Raw genomic sequence first — 22,800 nt, forward strand, 5'->3', positions numbered from 1 at the left:
TTGGCCAAAATTTTGTTTGGGTTTTTCTGTAACATCATCTGAAAAAACTCAAGTGAACTTTTTAGTCAATACAATATTTGGCACTTGTAAATGTCTTGAGTGTACTTATAAAATTCTCCTTTTACCTTAAAATTTCATGAAGGCAGGAGCATTTTTATTTTGAAGTTTCTCCTGTAAGTACCCTAGAATCTGTATACCATGGGTTCTGGGTAGCTGTTTCTAACTAACTATATTCTTTATTTCGCAGTTCGGCCATCATTATTTCTCCATGTTTATAAACTATCTGTTATGAACTGAGTTGGTTCCCCCCCTCTCATTCATATATCAAAGTCCTAACCTTCAATTTGACTGTATTTGGAGAGAGGGCCTTTAAGGAGACAATTAACATTAAGTGAAGTCATGAGGATGGGGCTCTAATCCAATAGAACTGGTATTATTACATGAAGAGGCAGAGAGACAAGGGATGCCCATGCACAGAGAAAAGGCCATGGTGAGGACACAAACGACACCACCATCTGCAGTCCAAAGAAAGAGGCGTCAGGAGAAATAAAATCTGCCAACATGTTCTGTCAGACTCCCCTCAGTCAGAACCATGAGGAATGAATTTCTGCTGTTTAAGCTACATAGTCTGTGGTTATTTGTTATGTCAGCCCTAGCAGACTAATATACTTTCTGTATAAGAAGCAGTTAGAGATATTGTTAAAAATGCAGTTTCCTGACTACTCAGACTGAATCAGAATTTCTGTGGTGGGGCTCAAGAAAGTTCAGGTGATTCTTATACACATTAAATTTGAGAATTGCTGAAATATGGACCTCAGGGCACTGAAAGGGGGGAGGGTTTTTTTTCAAATATTTTGATCATGTCAAGTTTTTTTTTCTCTCTTCAGGGACTTTCTACATAGGTGTTAGCAGAAAATAGGGATTGAATATCCCAGATATCTTTGGCATATCTGGAACTGTCAGTGAAAATTCCAGAAAGCCTGGAGGCTATGGGGACTATACGTTCAAGATAAATCAAGGAAGAGAGGAATATATTATTTTAGGGAGAAGTTGGTATCAAGACTAACCTAGAATTGGTTCTTTAAAAAGGTCATTGAAGCTGGATTTGACGTTTGGCCACTGCTCCCCTTCTTCCTCCTCTGGGGATAGTGCCTGATACTTGGAAATAACACTTTGCCCATTTCCTTAGGGGCACTTAAGAAACTTTGGCTTTCAGTACTATGCCTTTTGACTACCTACCTCTAATGTAGTTGCACTTAGTCCTCAGAGCTTGAATCCCATCTCGTTGGAAGCTAGATTAGGGACAGGACAGCTAAGAAGCATGGATTTGATAAATGTCCTATGATGCATGAGATGTTCATGCCTCAAAAGTTAGGTACAACCTCAGAGTCGGTCCTAGTTGTAATTAGCATGAATCCTTGCTGATTTCTCGGACTATGGAAGTCCAAAACCTTTCCCTACATCCCTAAAAATTCAAGTTTCCTCCAAATAATCCACATATATAAAGTATTAACAGTGTAGAATTTACTGAAATTTTATAGAGGCTATGGAGAATAATTTACGTTACAGCAATGCAAATGACTTTAACATGTACCACAGACAGTATTAGCTACCACAACCCTGTGGAGTTTCACTAATGTGTTCTCTGAACCCAAGTCTCTTTCTAGCTGACCAATTTCTTTCACATTCTCTCATATTCTAAGATAACAACAAAATTCCTTCCCCATTCCATTCATAGCAACAATGTGCCCATCCTGACTTGGTGTCGCCTCCTTATCCAGGTTGTTTTTTTGGAGGAGGAAGAGGTTGGGGGAGTGGTGGGGAGGGTCACTTTCTATCTTTTTGCCTTAAACACCTACTAAGGCAGTCTTCCAGTCCAAGACAGTGTTATTCTTGAAAGAAATTCTGGTGACCAACTTTGTCCCCATCTCTTTTCGCAAAGATACAATTGTTGCTGTTAGTGCCATGAAGCAAATAAAGATATAGCTAAATAAAAAGAACACTATAACACATGGTCAAGAGAAGAAAACTAAGTTTACTCAACTTGTCTTATATGTCCAGCACAAAGTAGGTGTTTTATATGTTTCCTTATGTGGTCCTCATGGTAAACACGTAAGGTGGAGGATCATTATTTGTCCCATATTCTTAGAAAAATAAGGATTGGAGAGGTCAAATAACTTCACCTAGTAAAAGGAAAATCCAGTATGTAAATTCAGGTCTGAGTCTTAACAGTTTTATATGCCCTTGGAAAAGTCATGTTCCCTCTCTGCATTTCAGTTCCTTATCTATAAAAAAGAAGCTCAGATTGAATTGCTTCCAAAGGCTTTTTAAGCATAGGCAAAATGTTCTGTGACCTCTCCTTATTCCACTTGAAAAGTATAACTGAAAGCTATAGTATGCTTTGCTTAATTAAGATAGGACCTCATTAACATATAGATCCTGTTTTTCTTTTTTATTGTCCTGCCCCTGAAGTTGATAAGTTATGTGTATTTTATTTATTTGTATACTGGAGAGTGAGTGAATTTTAGATACATGAGGTTCCAAATGTTTTAAAAGTAGGATTGATTTGCTTCAAATTCCATTTTCCAATTTTCAAAAATATTTTCAACTTTGTCCTGAAACAGGAAGACTCGATGGTCCTTGCAATGTTAATGAATTGTATGGCAACTTTGCCCTTGTTTATGAGAAGCTGTATATGGGATGTTCAGACAGAAGTCTCCTGTCCTGAGCCATAGCTATCAATTCCAAACTATGAAGGCTGTTTCTCACACTGAGCATCATGGGTTGAAATGCTGCCATCTCTTCCAGTGTCTGTGTTGGTAGGGGAGGCAGGACCAAAGACAGAAGCACCCATTATCATGATAAATACTCAGAGCAGGCTGTAATACCACAGTGGCTGATATAGAGGAGATTGTGTGGTTTTAGGAAGTCTGTATTAGTGAAAAAAATATCACTGTATAGGATGCTATTGAATCATGAATTTAGTGGCTAGGTATTGGCTAAGTCGTTATCCCCATGAAGAAGAGGAAGTAGGAGGGTGGCATATAGGATCCTATTTGAATTTGGTTGAAAATAGAGAAAACAAAGGAATTTCTCAGGAGAGATACTAGAGACTGTGCTTTTTGTATAAAATTTGGTCACTTGGGTTATGCTGTCCTTGTCTGGCTAATCCTATTTTTCAATAAATAGAAATAGTTATAATAGATACCACTTACATTTATAGTGCTTTGTATGCATTATTTTATTTCACCATCACAACAACCCTAGATAGATAGATAGATATTATTGTCCAGATTATACAGATGAGGAAGCTGAGGCTCAATGAGGTTAAATGACTTTCCCAAGGTCATATAGCTACTGAGTATCTGAACCAGAATGTGGACTCAGGTAGCCACCTTCTCCTCCTTCCTGCTCCCTTCCCCATTACCTTCATTGCTTACACTCTCCTACCTCAGCCTGAATATCAAATGATCACCTTGTGGAATCATTTGTGAAATAGTTTCCAAGAGAGTTAATATTGGTGGGCTAAATAAATAAATAATAGTAGACTGATTAACTGATCGAGCAATTACATATTCATCGAATGCTTACTGTGCGTGCGTCCTGGGGATACAGTGTTACAAAAACACCAGAATAACTCTTGCCCTCTTAAAACACAGAATGCAATTGCTGGTGCTGTCCGCAATGATAGCTAAGCTATGTATAGCGATTTAAGTTTAAATTATTTAAAGTCAAAGAGTTAACTGAGCCTCTCAGTTACATTAACAGTTCAAGAACTCAATAGCCACATGCTAATGACCACTGTACTGGGCAGCACAGATATGGAACATTTATTTCCATTCTCATCAGAAGTTCTATTGGACAACACTTAGATAATTAATATGGTGGCTCAGATGCTAAAGAATCTGCCTGCAATGTAGGAGAGCTGGGTTTAATCCCTGGGTCAGGAAGATCCGCTGGAGAAGGGACTGTGTGTGTGTGCTCAGTCTTGTCTGACTCTTTGTGACCCCATGGACTGTAGCCCACTGGGCTCCTCTGTCCATGGAATTCTCCAGGCAAGAATACTGGAGTGGGTTGCCATGCCCTCCTCCAGGGGACCTTTTCAACCCAGGGATCGAACCCGTATCTCATTATGTCTCCTGCATTGCAGGCAGATTTTTTACCACTGAGCCACCTGGGAAGCCCTAGATACTTCCTGCTATGAGGTAAATTAACTCTGGAAATGACAGCAGTGGATTTGATCAACTTGTCCAGGGTGTAAAGGCACCTACTTTCTCCCTTCAGTGGACCCAAACTTAGCCAAACAGGAGAACAGAATAGAGGAAGTACAGAACTGTCTCACACCTGTGCTCGTTCAGATCAGGATGGTAGAGCCTGGGGCCAAGAATTATTGCAAGTCAGGTCCTGCATTTATTTTTGGTGCTTTATTAAAAAAAAAAAAAACAACTGCAACTCTTTTTGAGATACTGGGAGATCCAAACCTGGCTGTCAGTATTAAGTTTGATAGAATAATGATATGGTTCAGAGTATATCCTGAGCGGGGGAGAAGGTGTTTGTGCTTAGATACATCTGTGCTGTGTCGAGAGCTACATGTTCTATGAGCCTCTCTAGCTTGAACACCCACACATCTGCAGGCAGGAAGTTCAGTTCAGGTTCACAGTCTAGCTAAGATGCAACTGTGTGCTGTTTGCTCTATCTTTAATTAGAGTGGAATTCAATTGTGGTTTGTCTCTGTCATCGTCTGTATCTCATCATTTAGGTCTTGTCATCTATCTCTATCACCTCTCATTATGATCTGTTATATATCTATTCTCCAGAAGTCCTAGGCAGAATCTTCAATGCTATACAAGTCCTAAATCCCTCCTTTTGGTGTATTCCACTCAGGCCCAGATTCTTTCTCTGACCAGGGCACCAAGGCTGTTCTCTCCCATGTCAACATCATGAACTAGGAATATTTTGTGTTTACTATGCAGAGACAGAAAACAGTCTCCAAAAGGTGAATTTGATTTGACAGATAACATGATATCACCACAATTAGTTATGTCAATAAAAACCACCAGTAATTCTAGTGATTGAGATTCTGTGCTTCCACTGCAGGGGGCGCAAGTTCTATCCCTGGAGGGGAAACTAAGATCCTGTATGATGGCTGTGTCGCTCAGCCAAAAAACAACAAACCGACCGCTAATAAAAGCTGTGTATTTGATATCATAGAAATTGGCAAAAAATGAGGTTGATTCTATGAACTTCTCAACTCTCAGCCAAACATATTAGTATCATGTGGGCGTTACAGTACCGAGAATTAGAATGGCTGGCTTCTCCAAAGCTTCCCAGTTTTTAAAACACAGAAACAACTGTGTCAGCCTCTGTGTGTCTGCCTGCTGTTTGTCTCACTTCCATATTAAAGTGCTTTTTAAAAATGCATCCCATTGCTACTATTTTTTTTGGAAGTGGCACTGTTTCTGTAGATGATAGTCTCTTTAAAATACTGCTTCTTCATCTTTGATTTAGCTTCCTTCTTGCAGCTGCCCCTCAGAGACCTAGACGCACTGGATATGGCTGGAATCCAGGTCCTGTCTCTCTCAGTTTTTGTCGCATGTTCTGAGCTTTGTCAGAGCCATTCTGTATCTGATTTATCTTCTGCCAGGATGGTGGCTCCATATTCAATCTGTTTGCCAAGTGCTTCTGAGGCAGCCTTTTCAAAGCAGATAATTTAATTTCTCCATTTTCAGAAAGCAAAGAGCAAGCCACCTTATTAACTGGAAATGTGCTTATTTGGTGCTGCGTGGGGGCTGACATTATCCCCCTGAATCTTAGGAAGCTCATTGTGTTCCTGAGGTTTAATTCTCCTTCTTAAAAATCTCTGTGATTCTCCCACCCCCCACCCCCACACATATCCTCAGATGCAGACATACTTACATACTTCCAACTTTTCCAATTCTGTCAGTTCTTTGAGACTCAGAGTAAGTCTCCTCCTCTCCTTGTATTCTTCCCCAGTAAGGGAACCTGTGTTGCTTTTTTCTCATCTCCTTCAGTGCCCGTTGTCTGCAACATACCATTTAGTATGTGCTTATTATATTGTCTTGTATTATCCATTGAACTTCGGGTTACATGCAGTGGTGGTGAGCCATTGCAGAATTTTGTGTGAAATAGTTGCATGATCTTCTTAGTGATTTTAAAAGATGACTGATGGCATGGAGGCTGATTAGAAGGTTAAGATACTGGAGGACTGAGGGAGTGAGTACCATGGCAGTAGAAATTGAGAGAAAGCACAGATTTTAGGTGTTTGGGAGCAAATCGATAGGACTTAGTGACTGATCGGATGAGAAGGGCCAGAGGCAGGGAGGAAAAGTCTAGAGTTGACTCTCAGGTTTCTGGTTTGGACCACTGGGTGGGTGTTAGTGCCACTCACTGAGGCAAGGAGCAGAAGTCAGCCCACTCCCTCATGGGTCTCCTCCCCTTGCTCCTGCAATCCCATAAGGGCCCACAGTAGCTGCTCAAAAATGCATGATATTAATTTTATTCTGTTAAGAGAGAAGAGAAAGTCTTGCCTTTTCTTTGTGTCCTGCCTTAGCTTATGTAAGATACTTCCTGCAGTGGAAGGATGTTAGTTTCCTGGCCTCTTTGTTGTTGCTACTCTAGGAATCTTCTATCTGCTGCTATGATCTATTTTTGCATTTCTGTGGTCTATGATGCAAGTTCTGGACTCACTACTGGGCTTACCAGTCTAGTAGTACCACATACTTCTCCTTGTCCACAAAATGATCTCATCACAGCAGTCACTTACATTTGAACAGTGATTTGGAATTTAGCAGGCATGTTCAGATGTGCTTTATCTCCTTTGTTCCCTATTACTGCATGTGAGGTAGGCAGTTGAGTAGGTTTAACTGTCTGTGTTTCATAGATAAAGGAGTTTAGGCCATTGGAGATGCAACCTGTCAAGCATCACAGATCTAGTAAGTGGCATAACTGGGACTCTGCCTCCACATCCATTGTATTTACTTGAATTGGTCAAGTCAATTCTTGCTTTGTTCTCTGGTACCCATGTGTTTCCAGACTCCTCATGACCTGTCCGACTTCTACCCTCGTCCACTGTGACCTCCTGTTTTTGGTTTACCTGCCTTGCTCATGCTTTGCCCTGTATATTGTATATACACCTCTTGTTTTGGCTTTCCCTGCCCAGGCGCCTTCCCCTGTTCCTGTCATCCTTGTACTACAGTCTTGGCATTGACACAAGACTTGCAGATGAATTTGTGGCACTGGAACTTTTTCTTCCCAAGAACATAGAGGAACACCCACTTTCAGTCTGTTGGACCTGAGGAAATATTGGCCTTTGAACTCTGTTACTTGCAAAATGTTACATTTGTGGATATGGGCAGTGGAAGAAGGCATAATAAGTGAGGCAAGATTTCCAACCCACATCCTGCCTCCTCCAACACAGATCTCCTTTAAGGGTTTCAATGGGCTGCATTGCCTGAGCCTCTATCTCCCTGTGAGTACATGAATCTCCATACTTAAATGTTTGGTATTGAGCATTTGGGACAATTTTTCATTAATATAATAGCAACAAACAGCTTTCTGGATTGTATGGATTGTCGGTAGGTACCTTCTTTTCAACACTGAAATGGTATCATGGGTGGTCCTCTGTATGTGAGTCTCTGTGGAGCCAGTGGGAGCCAGGGTTGCTTAAGCTTCCTTAGCACTTCAGTGTTTTATGGTTGAACAGCAAGTATTTGAGAAACACCTACCAACAGGGATGTTAGAAACAAACTCCTTGCTCTTGAGCCTACCATCTAATTGGGAAGAGAAACCTTACATTTTTTCCCACCAATACTGAGCAGCACACAACGCAGTTATAAACTTATGCTACGGAGATTGGGACAGAGAATGAGATACGGGTCAGTCTACTTAAAGCAGCTTCCTGAAAGGGAGGACGTTTGAACCGATGCTGAGAGAGCGGGTTAAGGTTTAGATAGCAGCGTGTGTTTGTGAATCAGTGTTAGTGCTACTATTTTGGGATAGCAGAATGGCATGATAGAAACCCCATATTTAATTCTTCTTCAAGGAATATTTCTCTTCATTTCAGGTGACAAGTTCAGGAGGGGGCCTGTCAAAGGAGGTTTTGTCCCCCCCCCCCCTTTTTTTGATTATGCCAAATCTTACATTCTGTGTTCCACTATTCTACGGTTTGGTTCTTTTGCAATATGATTTTAGGATCTGGTATGAACTTAGTCCAGGACACTCCTCTCCCAAGTCAGTTTTCCACTTTAGGTGAAAACCGAGTTTTTACTTTTGAGATAATTGTTTTAAGAAGACAGTGCTGCTAAAATACAGGCTAGAATAGAAAAGTTAACTTTGTGTAGCTCTGAGATGCAATTTTCTCTGTTCTTCCTTGGCAAAGATGATGCTGTGACTGGGGAGCCTTCTCAGAGTGACAGATCTGTGTGGGCTGAAGCCCCAGTTTGATCATGAGGGGGCGGGAGATGGAAATTTCTTGCTCTTCTTTATGATGGGTTCTGATGCTGGCAACTGTATGCTCTGGGAGCTACTGTTGGGGGCATGATGCATGCTTTGTTTCTCAGTGGAACATTATGGAGCAAATAGCATCTGAAACATGTTTTTGCAAGTGAGGCAGAATGCATGATAATGATGAACAGAGGAAATAATTTGTTGCATAGGACAGATTTGTCGGAGCTGTGGCCTGCACAAATGTTGCACCTAAAATCAAACCCAGTAGCTAGACCCAGTGTTTTCACTTTATTCAAAGATTTTCCTAGATGATAAGGTGGACTGGGATAAATTCCGTATCTCATTTTGGGGGAGAGGATTGTTAAAGAAAAATGGGCTGAAATAGTTGGCCCTTGACCAACTGTGAAGTTGGAAAAATATGTCTAATATCCTACCTTTCTATTCGTTTCACTGCTTTGCTCTTGTTATTCTCCACTGGTGAATCTAGAATCCCCCTCTGTTAAGGTTATAATGAAACATCAGTGGTAACTTTCTTAGAGAGGGGAATATACCTGGGATACAGGGGTGATGGCAGGACTGCCTGGTGTAAAAGACTATGTCTCCGGAAGAGGAGGCTTAGTGTAAGCATGATGCCCTGAGGATGGGGCAAATCCTTGTTCGTTATGGGCCATGGCTGGAAATTGATTGAAGGACTCATTAGTAGGAATTTGGGTCTCTCCTGGGGGTCCACCTGTTTGCTGAATAGACAGCACATTGTGGAGGGATAGAAAAAAAATGAAGGCACATATATATTAATAAAAATATTCTCAAGGACGTGTTTAGGATGGATTCAAAAGGGAGAAATTATCTACAGGGTAAAATTAGTAAATAGCATTTATTGAACCCTTCTCATATGGCAAGCATGTTATACAAAGTTTATATCTAATTCTCATGATAAGCTTATGAGGTAGGCAGTTTTATTATTCACATTTTATATACAGATAAAATGAAGTCAAGTTGCCTGGGGTCAGAGAACTGAAAGTGACTGAACTAAGACTGATTGATGCATTGATTTTTTAAATTGAGATAAAATGTATAACATAAAATTTATCATTTAACCTCCTTGAATCAGGATTAGTTTTTCATTCTATTTTAAAAGTTAGCCCTCATGGCAGCGGTGGCGGTGGCTGGTTGGGTGTAGCGCTATAGCAACTGAGTTGCCACTAGCCTGGCGGCCGAGCATTGAGCTGCAGCCTGGCCTGCGCGTGCCCCTGGGGCTCTACACCCCTGATGCTCCCCCAGCACTGAGCCCGCCCTGGCCGGGACAGTGGTGGAGTATTTCCTGGGCCAGAGCATGTTCTAGAATTCCTGGGACCAAGTGTTCGCTGCCTTCTGGCAGCGGTACCCGAATCCCTATAGCAAACATGTCTTGACGGAAGACATAGTGCACCGAGAGGTGACCTCTGACCAGAAGCTCCTGTCCCGACGACTCCTGACCAAGACGAACAGGATGCCCCGCTGGGCTGAGCGACTGTTCCCTGCCAATGTTGCTCACTCAGTGTACATCCTGGAGGATTCTATTGTGGACCCACAAAACCAGACCATGACCACCTTCACCTGGAACATCAACCACACCCAGCTGACGGTGGTGGAGGAATGATGTGTTTACCGTGTGAACTCTGATAACAGCGGCTGGACCGAAATCCGCCAGGAAGCCTGGGTCTCCTCTAGCTTATTTGGCGTCTCCAGAGCTGTCCAGGAATTTGGTCTCGCGCGGTTCAAAAGCAACGTGACCAAGACTATGAAGGGTTTTGAATACATCTTGGCCAAGCTGCAAGGTGAGGCCCCTCCCAAAACCCTTGTTGAAACAGCCAAGGAAGCCAAGGAGAAGGCCAAGGAGACGGCACTGGCAGCTACGGAGAAGGCCAAGGACCTTGCCAGCAAGGCAGCCACGAAGAAGCAGCAGCAGCAGCAGTTCATGTAGCCAGCCCAGGCCCTGAGGCAGCAGCCTAGCAGACTACTGGCTCCAGTCCCTGTGCCCCCTCCTCCTATACTTTATCATTAAAAGCCAGCTTCCAGTCCTGTCGACTGTCTGGACGGTGGGCTGGGGTAGGTGCCCTTTTTGGCATCTCCAGCACAGCCGGCTGGTCACCCATGTCTGAGCTGGGCCTCCTTACTCCTGCATCAGGTGGCTGAGGACAGAGGCACAGTGACTTGCCTGGGGTCACTGCATCCAGGTAAAATAGTTGTAAATGCTAGACTGTAATCTCCGTGAGGGCAGGGACTGTTGTTTTATCCTCTGATATGTCCCAAGTATATGAAACAAAATCTTGTGTGTAACAGGCACTCAATAAATACTTACTGAAATAAAAAAAAATAAAAAAATAAGAAAAATAAAAATTATCCTTCAGTGAAGTTGTCTTTTTTGGTGTGCATTTTTATGAGTTCTTACACACACATAGAGTCACAAAACTACCACCACAATGAAGATACAGAATAGTTCCCTCTCCCCTGAAAGCTCCCTTGTGCTGTTACATTTGAGTTAAACCCTCTACTCACTTCTAACCTCTATTTGCTGTATAAATAACTGATCAGTTTTCTATCACTGTAGTTTTTTTCCAGAATGTCATATTCATGGAATCATACAGTTGTTGTTGTTGTTCAGTCACTCAGTCATCTCAGACTCTCTGTGACCCCACAGACTGCAGCACGCCAGGCTTCCCTGTCCTTTACTATCTCCCGGAGCTTGCTCAAACTCATTTCCATTGAGTTGGTGATGCCATCCAACCATCTCATCCTCTGTCGTCCCCTCCTCCTCCCGCCTTCAATCTTTCCCAGCAATAGGGGCTTTTCTAATGATTTGGCTATTCACATCAGTTAGCCAAAGTATTGGAACTTCAGCTTTAGCATCAGTCCTTCCAGTGAATATTCAAGGTTGATTTCCTTTAGGGTTGACTGGTTTGATCTCCTTGCTGTCCAAGGGACTCTCAAGAGTCTTCTCCACACCACAGTTCAAAAGCATCAATTCTTTGGCACTCAGCCTTCTTTATGGTCCAGCTCTCACATCCATACATGACTACTGGAAAAACCATAGCACTGACTATTCAAGCCTTTGTCAGCAAAGTAAAGTCTCTGCTCCTTTATATGCTGTCTAGGTTTGTCATAGATTTTCTTTCAAGGAGCAAGTGTCTTTTAATTTCATGGTTGCAGTCACCATCTGCAGTGATTTTGGAGCCCAAGAAAATAAAGTCTCTCACTGTTTCCATTATTTCCCCATCTATTTGCCATGAAGTGATGGGACTAGATGCCATGATCTTAGTTTTCTGAATGTTGAGTTTTAAGCCAACTTTTTCACTCTCCTCTTTCACTTTCATCAAGAGGCTCTTTGCAAATAAATAAATAAATAAATAAATAAATAAATAAATAAAGAAGCTCTTTAGTCTTCTTCACTTTCTGCCATAAGGGTGATGTCATTTGCATATCTGAGGTTATTGATATTTCTCCCAGCAATCTTGATTCCAGCTTGTGCTTTATGCAGCCCAACATTTTGCAAGATGTACTCTGCATAGAAGTTAAATAAGCAGGATGACAATATACATCCTTGATGTACTCCTGTCTCACTTTGGAACCAGTCCATTTCTCCATGTATGGTTCTAACTGTTGCCTCTTGAACTGCATACAGGTTTCTCAGGAGGGGTTAAGGTGGTCTGGTATTCTCATCTCTTTAAGAATTTTCCACAGTTTGGAACATACATACAGCATGTAACCTTTTTAAGACTAGCTTCTTTCACTCAGCAGTTCTCTGGAGATTTATCCATGTTGTGATATGTTCATTCTTTATTATTGCCAAGTAGTAGTCCATTATATGGATTTACCAGTTTGTTTATCCATTGACTTGGTAATGGTCATTTGGATTGCTTCCAGTTTTGGGCAGTTATGGACAGAATCTCAAGAAATATTCTGTGGAGAGTTTAGTGTGAATACCAATTTTCTTTAGAGTAAATACCCAGGGGTGCGATTACCTTATCATTATGATAAACTTTGTGGTTAATTTTGTAACAAATGGCCAAATCATTTGCCAGTATATGTGATTTTTGCATCCCCATGAGCAGTATATGAAAGTTGTAGTTTCTTGCATTCTCATCAACTCTTGGTATTGTTGTTTTTTTATTTATGTGTTATAATAGGTATGTGGTGGTATCTTGTCATTGTTTCAATTTGCATTTCCCTAATGGCTAATGATGTTTAACATCTGTCTATTTTTTTCCATTTGTATATGGTCAGGTTCTTTGTATGTTTTAAAATTGGATTATTTGTTTTCTTACTGTTGAACTTTGAGAGTTCTTTATACATTATGAACATGTCTTGTTGGCTGTGTGATTTGCATCTTCTTCATGTTGTAGCTTTTGTTTTTCTTTTTTTTAAATTAATTTTAATTGGAGGCTAATTGCTTTACAATATTGTAGTGGTTTTTGCCGTACATTGACATGAATCAGCCATGGGTGTACATGTGTTCCCCATCCTGACACCACCTCCCTCCCCATCCCATCCCTCAGGGTCATCCCAGTGTACCGGCCCTGAACACCCTGTCTCATGCATCGGACCCAGACTGGCGATCTATTTTACATATGGTAATATATGTGTTTCAATGCTATTCTCTCAAATCATCCCACCCTCGCCTTTCTCCCACAGAGTCCAAAAGTCTGTTCTTTATATCTGTGTCTCTTTTGCTGTCTTGCATATAGGGTCATCATTACCATCTTTCTAAATTCCATATATATGCGTTAATATACTGTATTGGTGTTTTTCTTTCTGGCTTACTTCACTCTGTATAGTAGGCTTCAGTTTCATACACCTCATTAGAACTGGTTCAAATGTATTCTTTTTAATGGCTGAGTAATATTCCATTGTGTATATGTACCACAGCTTTCTTATCCATTTGTCTGCTGATGGATATCTAGGTTGCTTCCATGTCCTGGCTATTGTAAACAGTGCTGTGATGAACATTGAGGTACACGTGTCTCTTTCAATTCTGGTTTCCTTGGTGTATATGCCCAGCAGTAGGATTGCTGGGTCATATGGGGATTCTATTTCCAGTTTTTTAAGGAATCTCCACACTATTCTCCATAGTGGCTGTACTAGTTTGCATTCCCACCAACAGTGTTAGAGGGTTCCCTTTTCTCCACACCCTCTCCAGCATTTATTATTTGTAGACTTTTTGATAGCAGCCATTCTGACTGGCATGATATTGTACCTCATTGGGTTGTGTGAGTCTTCCAACTTTGTTCTTTTTTCAAAATATTTTTGCTCCTTTTTTTCCTTTCCACATAAATTTTAGAATCAATTTGTCAATACCTACTAAATTTCTAAAGAGATTGCATTAAATTTATTTTGTAGAGGAGAATTAACATCTAAATTGTACTGAGTCTTTGGATCCATGAGAGCACTATGTCTCTCCATTTATTTAGGTCTTTGTTGATATTTTTTCATCAAAATTTTCAGCATAAATATCCTGTATATATTTTATTGGATTTGTATTTAAAGTGTCTCATATCCTGGAGGTGTTTTAATTGATGTTAATTTTTTGGGGGAGGGTGGAATTTCAGTTTCCAATTTTACATTGCTAATATATATAAATGTTGATTTTTGTGTATTGTCTTTTTATTTTACAATATTAAACTTACAGATTAGTAGTAGGAAGTTTTTTTATGGTTATTTGTTTTTAGATTATTTGCCATTTTCTACTTAGGCAGCATGTTAGCAAATAAGGATCATTTAATTTCTTCTTTTCTAATTGATATGCATTTTATTTATTTTCCTTGTTGCACTAAGAATAGTGATACTAGAGGAAATGCATTTAGTCTCTCTCCATTAGGTACAATGTTAGCTATAGATTTTGTGGATGCCCTTTATCAAGTTGAAGAAATTTCCTTCTGTTCCTAATTTGCTGAGTTTTTTAATCATGTATTAATATTGAATTTTGTCAAGTGCTTTTTATGTACCCATTGATATAATAATGTGATTTTAAAGGAGGCAAGGATATACAATGGAAAAAAGACAACCTCTTTAACAAGTGGTGCTGGGAAAACTGGTCAACCACCTGTAAAAGAATGAAACTAGAACACTTTCTAACACCATACACAAAAATAAACTCAAAATGGATTAAAGATCTAAATGTAAGACCAGAAACTATAAAACTCCTAGAGGAGAACATAGGCAAAACACTCTCTGACATAAATCACAGCAGGATCCTCTATGACCCACATCCCAGAATTTTAGAAATAAAAGCAAAAATAAACAAATGGGACCTAATGAAACTTAAAAGCTTTTGCACAACAAAGGAAACTATAAGCAAGGTGAAAAGACAACCCTCAGATTGGGAGAAAATAATAGCAAACGAAGCAACAGACAAAGGATTAATCTCAAAAATATACAAGCAACTCCTCCAGCTCAACTCCAGAAAAATTAATGACCCAATCAAAAAATGGGGCAAAGAACTAAACAGACATTTCTCCAAGGAAGACATACAGATGGCTAAAAAACACATGAAAAGATGCTCAACATCACTCATTATCAGAGAAATGCAAATCAAAACCACAATGAGGTACCATAATACGCCAGTCAGGATGGCTGCTATCCAAAAGTCTACAAGCAATAAATGCTGGAGAGGGTGTGGAGAAAAGGGAACCCTCTTACAATGTTGGTGGGAATGCAAATTAGTACAGCCACTATGGAAAACAGTGTGGAGATTTCTTAAAAAGCTGGAAATAGAACTGCCATATGACCCAGCAATCCCACTTCTGGGCATACACACCGAGGAAACCAGATCTGAAAGAGACACGTGCACCCCAATGTTCATCGCAGCACTGTTTATAATAGCCAGGACATGGAAGCAACCTAGATGCCTATCAGCAGATGAATGGATGAGGAAGCTGTGGTACATATACACCATGGAATATTACTCAGCCATTAAAAAGAATTCATTTGAATCAGTTCTAATGAGATGGATGAAACTGGAGCCCATTATACAGAGTGAAGTAAGCCAGAAAGATAAAGACCATTACAGTATACTAACACATATATATGGAATTTAGAAAGATGGTAATGATAACCCTATATGCAAAACAGAAAAAGAGACTCAGATGTATAGAACAGACTTGTGGACTCTGGGAGAAGGTGAGGGTGGGATGTTTCAAGAGAACAGCATCGAAACATGTATATTATCTAGGGTGAAACAGATCACCAGCCCAGGTTGGATGCATGAGACAAGTGCTCGGGCCTGGTGCACTGGGAAGACCCAGAGGGATTGGGTGGAGAGGGAGGTGGGAGGGGGGACGGGGATGGGGAATACATGTAAATCCATGGCTAATTCATTTCAATGTATGACAAAAACCACTGCAATGATGTAAAGTAATTAGCCTCCAAGTAATAAAAATAAATGGAAAAAAAATAATAAAGTCTTAATGCTCAGAGGAAAAAAAATAAAGTCATTTAATATGTTGGATTGCATTGATTAATTTGAGAATATTGAAACAGAGTTGCATTCCTGATATAAACCCCATTTGGTTATTTGGTATTATTTTTAACTATTGCCTGATTCAATTTGCTGATACTTTGTGGATTTTTACAAGAATCATGAGGGGTATTGGTCTGTAGTTTTACTTTCTTGTACTATTATCTGGTTTTGGTATCAGGTTAATGTTGCCTCATAAAACGAGTTGGGAAGCATTACTTCCTCCTCTGTTTTCTGTAGAAAGGTTATACAGATTAGCATTATTTCTTTAACTGTTAGAATTTGCCAGTGAAATCTTCTGGGCCTAGAGAAACCATTTTTGGACAAGTTTTAAAACTATATAATCATTTTATTTAATTATATGACTGTTTAGATTTCTCTCTTCTTCTTGAGTGAGTTCTGACAGTTTGTGATTTTTGAGGAATTGGTTTATTTTATCCAAGATGACAAATTTAGGTACATAGAGTTGTTTGTAGTATAGCTTTGTTATACTTTCAATGTTTGTGAAAGTGTTAATTGGTCAGTTGTGTCTGAGTATTTGTGACCCCATGTACTGTAGCCCACAAGGCTCCCCTGTCCATGGAATTCTCCAGTAGAGAAAACTGGAGTGGTTGCCATTCCCTTCTCTAGAGGATCTTCCTGATCCAGGGATTGAACCCAGGTCTCCTGCATTGCAGGCAGATTCTTTACTGTCTCAGCCACCAGGGAAGCCCATTAATGTTTGTGAGACCTATAGTATTAGCCCCTCTTTTACTTTTGATATGAGTATTTATGTTCTTTTCTTTCTTTTTTACTGTTAGTCTTGCTGGAAGTTTATCAGTTTTACTGATCTTTACAGTATCAACAAAAAACATGACCTAGGAATTAATCCAATGAAAGATGATCAAATATTCTGGAAAGAAACTGTAAATTTTGGAAAGGATATATATAGAGGAAGGCATAATATATTTATGGTTTTGAAGTCTCAGTTTTTTAAAGACAGGAATAGAAAGTGCCTTTCATGGATAAAGAGTGGTCATTCTTTATTGCCTGTATCTAGGGTGGCCCTAATTTCAAGAGGAGCCCCCCCTGCACCCTGGTGAGAGATGCACTTTGATCCATTGCCTGGTCATTCTGGGATTATTTTTATGAGCTCTGAATTGTATTGTCTCCAAACTGTGCCCTTGATTGTTAGGTACCTTTGGCTAGTCCTTTTGGACCTTTGTTTCTTAATTTATAAGGAAGCTATATTCAAATGTCAAAGCTATCTTCCAAGACAAAATGTCGTAGAATCTTAGACTCTCTTTTAATGGAATCTAAGTCATAATGGAATCCAGCAAAGAAAGAATGCAGAACACTGAACCCAGAATTTCATCTGAGAGTTTTTCAGGAAAAGCTGCCCTGTCTCTTTCCTGCTCAACCTCCTCTTTATCATACTTTTCTCCTTCTGCCTTTGCTCAGCTTTCGGTTCCCTCCCTCCCTTCTCTTCTGCCTCTTGTCCCTATGACTTCCCTGTCTCTTCATCCTGTGCCTGCCTTAGTCACCAGTTCCTTAGACCTACCTGGTCCTGTTCCTATCTCATGCCCAGACCATCTCCCTCCTCTTACCAGGTTTTCCCCTTCCCACCTCCCTGCCTGCATCACCTCTGCCCAAGAGAAACATTAGCTACTGGAAACCAGCAGTAATGTCCACAAATACTCATAGCAACATTTAATATAGTAGTAATAAACTGGAGGTTACCCAAATCCTCATCAACAGGAGAATGGGTAAATTGTGATATATTGACATGATGGAATATTATAAAGCTTTGAAAGTCAATGAGCTACAGCATGCAGTAGCCCGGATAAATCTTAATAGCATAAGTTGGAGTAAAAGATGCAAGTCCCCAAGGTACTCTATACAGTATCATTCCCCTTTGTATAACGTACACATCCAAGCAAAATCAAATATCATATAGCTTAGGTGAATTACACACAAACACAGACATACATGAGATAAAATTAAAGAAAAAACAAAACTTGGTAAACATAATCATAAAATTTAGGATGGTGGTTATCTCTGAGGGTGAGATGGATATTGGGATGGGGAGGAGCAGGTTAGTGTAGGCTGTTAGTAATGTTCTAGCTCCTAAATTGGTTTAATGGGATCATTAGCTGATAATATTATTAAAATAATTAATAAGTAAATAAAAGAGTACCATGCATGGACCAACCATGAGAGTGTGTTGTGATTGATGACCCGTTTTTGTGCATCTGATATAATCCAAACAAATGAACCCCAAACTGGTGGGATCAAGCAGTAAGTACATTTTTGTAGAATATATCCACTAGGTTGTTGGCTGGTGGAAAAAAATGTAGAATTAACTATTCTCCACATATTTTACTTGAGCTTTGAAAAAAATCATGGAAGGATACTAAAAAATAGTAACTACTAAAAAAAGAACAAGCCACTAAAAAAAGTAGTAACTACAGAGAAATGAAGTTAAAGTGTACACTGCTACCTGATTGGATAGTGGCTAAAATAGACATGATAACAGGTAGGCAATGTAAATACTTTGAGAACCCTACAGGACCACCCTTTGTAAAGGAATGACTGGCTGTGTAAATGGGATGGTGTATTAAGTACTTAAGTGCCCATAGCTACTCTGGCTCAGGGAAGGAGAAACCGTGGAATTCCAACTTATTCAGTATATATTTAAAAAATTCTCTTGTTTCTCTGAAAAGTCTTTTTCTGCTATGTAGGCAGCCACTAAAAAGTTAACCCAAATATTTCATTTGGGATGGAAACACAGCTGAGTTCCAGCTTTTTGCTTGAGAATGTAACTTCAACATTTTTATGAAAGCCAAATGGTACGACCATATATTCATGGAGGATTGTTTGAAAGATACACAGTTCTTCAGGATCAGTCCTAGAATATCCGGAGGTCCATCAGCATCAGTTGGAAACTTAGGGAAAAAATGGAGGTTCTCAGGACCCATTCCAGACCTACAGTATCAGAATCTGCATTTTAACAGGAATTCCTGGGTGCTTTATATGCACATTAAAGTTTGAGAAGCAGTAGTTTAGAGCAGATAGCCTTATCTGAAGCTCAACAGGAGCTGGTCTTCAGGAAGTCTGTTTACTCACTGAAAATTTGTGCCAAATTTTGAGTTTCTCTGAATAAATATTTTTCTGGGCTTTGCTGTATGTTTTCCTCCTGGATCAGGCCAGATCGTTGGAAAGCTGTGCACTCAGTTCCCAAGCTTTGGCTAATTGTTTCACACAGCATGCTTTAGTTTTCTCTCTCATTTATTTGCATTGAAGACCACTGTGAAAAGCAGCTGTTGAAATTCATTGCATTTACTGCTGGATACTACTGAGAATATTATACACTACAGAAGTGATTCCAAGGCCTGATTGCACAAAAGAATCATCTGAGACGTTTGTAAACTACTGATCTGAAGTACTGCCTGGGAATATGTATTGTTAACAGTTACTCATGGTGATTTTGATGTAACACGTCCATGGAATAGTGGTTTGGGAAGATTTACTACACTATCTAGTGTCTCTTTATTAAAATAATGCTGGTTTTTTTCCTGTCTTTAGTATCGGGGAAAGCTTTTATGTCTTCTGGGTAACTGATATGCAGTTGTCTTATGGATAATATGTTTATAACAACATGTATCCCCCATTAACTTACAAAATCCACATTTGTGCCCTACTTTTGACAATTATAAAACCTTCTGTTATACATTTTGGTGTTTGTAAAGGTTTTGTGTTACCATTGCCTTCATTTTACTTTGTTTCTGAGCTGAGCTGATATAATTGCTGTTAAAGATGAGAAACTTGATGCTTTTGTTAATTTTGTTTTGTTGGTCTTTTGTGGGTGAAATTACATATTAGGCTGTTGGAAGTAGTAAAAAAAAAAATCACATATTTTTATTACTACTGTACAGATTCCTGGGTATTAGAAGTCCTCAGATATGAACCACTGCCTTAAAACAGATATTCTAAATTCAGGAGATATGCTACATTTTAAAATCGAACAGTTGGGCTAGGCATTAGGAGATTTCTATTTTAGGTATAATTGTGCCAGTAATGAATTCTGTGACCTTGTTCAAGACAAACATATCTTTTGTTGGCCTCTATTCTCTCATCTTCAAAATGGGCACAGCAAGTCCCTTTCACCTTATAGGATTAGATGATAATCACATGATGAACATCGACTGAGGACATACTGTGTGCTAGACACTTTTCATAGACATATATGTATTACTTCATTTAATTCTGGAAAGAACCCAATGAGGTAAATATTGTTTTTGCCCAGTTTACAAATGATGAAATTAAGCTAAGTGAGGTTCCATAATTTAAGATTATACACTGAAGTGAAACTTGATCTTTTTGACTTCAGAGCCTAAATTTGTAATCATTTAGTCTATACGATTTAGTATGGATCATCGTATTGCAGGAGGGAACTCTGAATCTTATCGCTTAAAATCACAGAAGTTCTTTCCTTGTTTTTGCTACATAGTTTTGGTTGCATGTCATCGTCATCATTGCAGGACCCAGGTTGACAGAATCTATCTGTCATCTCTAGGATTGTTGATCATCTCAACAGAGGGAAAGGGTGTATAATGCAATATGCACTGGCTCTTAAAGCGTGCACCCAGAAGTGACACATACCATTTTTACTTGTGCATTGTTGACCAAAACTAGTTGGATGGCTGTGTGTGTAAGGAAAGCAATCCGGTTATGTGCTGGAAAGGTGGAAAAGAAGAGAAATATAAACATTTGGTGAGCAACAGTAATGCCACCACATTTTTTAAATGTATTTATTGATATAAAACTATTAGTATTATGACTTTGAATACTGTTCTTACCTAAGAAGCAATGAGGTGGGTTCATGTTTACATTGTTTGAAACAAACTCTTCAATAAGTGACAGTATAAAGTCTGCTTATATACTATAATTAAAAATAATAAATGAATGAATAAGTTAGAATCTGAGCTGTTTAAGCTGGGGTTATTTTTATGTAGCTTTCTTCTTACAGAATGGTATGATTTTTACCTTCCCAAAATATATTAGAAGAAAAAAATAACAGTAGAAGGAATGAAAGCACAATAAGTGGGTTATATATTAATTGGAATGAATGCCATGAACATTTAAAGAGTTTTACTATGCCTTTTGGGCCTGGTTAATCTGAGAGAAATTTGATGCATGTGATTGTCACAATGCCTAACATAACCATTTATAATTTTCAACATGATCCTGCAAAATTAAGTGAACTAATACATGTGAAAGAACTTTCTATAAACTGTGGTTACTTTTGGCAAAAGTAACATTATCACATGATCTCATTTGATCCTTAAAATTACCTTGTGCTGTTTGTTATTGTTGTTTCCATTGTCTTTATTTATAGCTGAGGAAACTCAGAAGTATTAAACTACTCTTCATGACTATATGGTTATAAACAGAGGACTTGGGACTAGAACTCCTGTCTGTAACCCCTAGGTCAGAGTGCTGCCTCCCCAGCCAAATTCTTGGATTCAACTTAAATGCAGCCTAGAGAAACTGAAAATGACCCATTTGCAAGAGGCAAAGATAATTCTCAATTTCCAAAGACATAGCTGGCAGTGTGCATGCAAACATGTTGAGGGAACAGAATCCACTACCTTCTGATAAGGAACTCCTGAAAGGAGAGAATCATTCAAAGGCCTAACATTCATAGTGAGAAAATGGTCTTTCCAAGGGCCCAATTAGATGCTTGGTGGCCTGAAGTATTTTTCAGAATGTCATAGCTCAAGGAAGCTGAGGAAATGTAGTTATGCCTGCCTTGAAGAATTGTGCAAAGTAGGTTAGCTGCATTGCTTCCATTTTTGTGAAAGAGAATGCTTTTCTAATTTTAGAATCTTTCAAGAGGTGGTTAGGCTTTGTGTGAGGGGAAGCTTTTCTCAGTGCTCATTTCCAGAGGTGCCTGTGAAATCATTTTATATCCTGTTTGGAAAAGGAAGACAATGTGGTGGAAATGAAAAATGAGTTTGCGTAAAAAGTTATCTGCCCCAGAAGAGACGGCGGAAATAAGGCTCGGCAGCCATACTTATTACTTTTCCCTCTAAGTTATAGAGATGTGTGTTATCAGTTCAATGCAGGTATTGGCTTCTTTAACTGTAATGTGTCTCCTGATGTTAAACAGTAGCAACTATTTATTTAGAAGATCATTCAAGAAGGGACAAAGACTTTTTTTTAAGCTCTTAGAGAGTGTTAGATTTTCCCCAGCTTCTTAATATCTCCACTGTAATTTATTTTATAAGTTCCAATTTTCAGATTGTTAAAATGTAGCTTATAAATGACTGTTTACTTCATAACTGACTATTCATCTGGTAAAACAGCAAATATTCGAAATGCAAATATCCCCCCAAAAGAAAAGAAGGATTTCCACCAAGGGCTGGGGGCTCTTCATGGGTTGACAATTGTGTATAGCTTTAAGTAGCTGAGGTTGAATTAAGTCCTGAAAAGTCATTTTTCCAATTTTGTTTTAAACAAAGAAATTACATGTATTGTTATTATTTTTTGGCCTTTCATTTTTTTCCTTTCAATTTTGAGGTGTGATTAACATATAGCACTGTATAAGTTTTAAGGTCACAGCATAATGGTTTGACTTACATCATAAAATGATTATCACAATATATTTAGTGAACATCATTCTCATATAGATACAAAATTAAAGAAAAAATTTTCCTTGTGATGAGAACTCTTAGGATTTACTCTCTTAAACTTTCATATATAACATACAGCAGTGTTAATTATATTTATCATGTTGTACATTATATCCCTAGTACTTATTTATCTTATAACTGGAAGTTTGTATCTTTTGGCTACCTTCA

General features: G+C 39.1%; 1 pseudogene; it reads left to right on the forward strand.

The window, feature by feature from the left end:
• The first annotated feature begins 9,033 nt into the window (after nucleotides 1–9,033).
• LOC110132549 (PRELI domain-containing protein 1, mitochondrial pseudogene) lies at nucleotides 9,034–10,429 on the forward strand (annotated as a pseudogene).
• Nucleotides 10,430–22,800: the final 12,371 nt, after the last annotated feature.

The sequence above is a fragment of the Odocoileus virginianus genome, unplaced genomic scaffold (genome assembly GCF_023699985.2).
Source record: "Odocoileus virginianus isolate 20LAN1187 ecotype Illinois unplaced genomic scaffold, Ovbor_1.2 Unplaced_Contig_12, whole genome shotgun sequence".
NCBI lineage: Eukaryota > Metazoa > Chordata > Mammalia > Artiodactyla > Cervidae > Odocoileus > Odocoileus virginianus.